The 2,225-nt window shown below is 32.6% G+C and overlaps 1 long non-coding RNA gene across 1 annotated transcript; it reads left to right on the forward strand.

Annotated features, from left to right (window-relative positions):
* The first annotated feature begins 583 nt into the window (after positions 1–583).
* Positions 584–1,834, forward strand: LOC145109076 (uncharacterized). The gene is made up of 3 exons (XR_013708743.1): positions 584–763; positions 1,165–1,284; positions 1,383–1,834. It is a non-coding gene; the product is annotated as an uncharacterized LOC145109076 (long non-coding RNA).
* The last annotated feature ends 391 nt before the right edge of the window (positions 1,835–2,225 follow it).

A 2,225-nucleotide genomic window follows, 5' to 3' on the forward strand; every position in this document is an offset into this window, starting at 1 on the left:
AAGAGAGGGGGGATGGTGGGTGGGGTGGGGGATAATTTTTTTTCTTTTTTCTTTATTTTTTAATTAGAATACTATTATAATAATTATAGAAAATACAAAAAAGAAAATAAAAGGGCATAATCGTTTTTTCAATTTTTTTTGGACCAAAATCACGGAAATGTTTTGATTTTGGACCTTCAATGCAAGCAGAAAAGTTTTTGGACCCCATCCAAAGTTTTTTGAATACCACAGGGACTATATTTGCAGTTCTGTCATAAAAAAATTATACTATTATAGATTTATATAGACAAAACCGCGAAATTAGTCATTGTCGTATTCAAAAAACTTTGGATAAAGTCCAAAAAGTTTCCAATTTGCATGAGTGGTCCAAAATCAAGGTTTTCTTTTGGTTTTGGTCCCTAGAGAACTTGAAAATACTGTTTTGCCATTTTAATTTCTTTTTTGTATTCTTTTTATATTTCCTTTCATAATTTACTAATTAAAAATAAAAAATGAAAGAATTTGGCCCACCCCCACCCCCACCGATACTCTCTCTCTATCTATCTATCTATCTCTCTCTCCTATCGTCTTCATCCTTCTAATATACAATGGTCTCTCTCTTTCTCTCACACGTATTTGACAAAAGTATGCATTCTATGATTTTTAGTTCCCTCACTGATTTGATGAACTGATTCGGTGAGTCCACCTGACACAGAAGCAATAAGATAAACATATTAAGTTTTGAAAGAGTTGAATAGATTTCATAGCTTTTGGGGGTTTACAGGTAACTGGGTTTTTGCTTATAATCATATGGGTTTTTCTTTAGTTGAATTTGGAATGATAATATTAGTCTCCCACAAATTTCTTTGATGGAAATTGGCTCCATATTTTGTGCTAAGTATTTGAGTAATTTCCCCTGTATCTGAATTTAAATTTGAAAAAAAAAATCGAACCTAATTGTTCTCAAATTGAGAATCGTTTTTAACCAATAGTTTAATATAATATTCAATTTTTGCAAATTTCCTTACTATTTGATACACGATAGATTTAAGACAAATATGGTTTGTTCTCTGATAATCGTAGCCTTCTAGTTAGGAGTTCGAATGTCAAAGGTCAAATATCGATCTCTCTCAGATGCAATACAGTCAAATCTTGAGAATTCATGTTGAATTTTTTTTTCTACAGGCACACATGAACAATCCCATCGACTGTGAAGGTTCTTGACGCACACATACACACACGATGACTTTATGCTTCAGGGTTTTCTTTTCCAGAAATTTATCGTGTTTCTAGACAGGTTTTAGGGTAATTGTTTTCGATTTCATTTCTGGGCACACATAATTTCAATTTTCGTTTATGGGCACACACTAACACCGAACATCACCACACCTATTGTGAATCAGATTTCAAGATCAAAGTTGGTCGTCTTTGCGAGTGCGGCTCTTATAATATTTGATACATGCATAAGAGGATAGGGACACTATATCTGTTTTGGCCTTCTAGGTGAACAATTTAGAAAAGGGTGAAGTCTTTTCTCTTGATTTTCTGAAGTTCTTGGGGCACCACAACACCTCTGTTCTTTGAGAATACATACAAACCCACACATTTGGTCTCAGGTGATTCAAAGAGAAGGGGATGAAAAGAATCTGATCAATATCTTCTTAAATACGTTCTAATGGTAATTCTAATATTGGATATCTACTGATGGAGGTGAGATTCGTAGCCATCACTGACAGGAGAACACTTTCCTTCCATATGGGTTTCATTTTGAATCAGATATAAACCCAGAAACAATGATACACATGCAGTTCTAGTTAAACCAGCAAATCAATTATTTTCATGATTTCACATAAAATGATTGGGTTTTGTTATGGGTTTTAAGGTTTTTGGGAGGATTGGATAAAAAAGATGAAGATGGTGATTGTACTGTGAGAGAGAGAGAGAGAGAACGGTGGGTGGGGTAGGGGACAAATTTTTTTATTTATTAAAATAGTATTAGAATAATTATAAAAAATACAAAAAAGAAAATAAAATGGAATAATCGTCTTTTCATGTTTTTTTGGACTAAAATCACGGAAATGTTTTGATTTTGGACCTTCCATGCAAGTGAAAACGTTTTTGGACCCCAACCAAAGTTTTTTGAATAGCATAGGGACCAATTTTATAGTTTTTTCATTTATATAAATATATCAAATTTTTAGATAGTTATACCAATTCATCATAACAAAAAGTTAGCAAAAACTCTA

This window comes from Lactuca virosa, chromosome 1, assembly GCF_052849685.1.
Source record: "Lactuca virosa cultivar CGN04683 chromosome 1, Lactuca_virosa_CGN04683_v6, whole genome shotgun sequence".
NCBI lineage: Eukaryota > Viridiplantae > Streptophyta > Magnoliopsida > Asterales > Asteraceae > Lactuca > Lactuca virosa.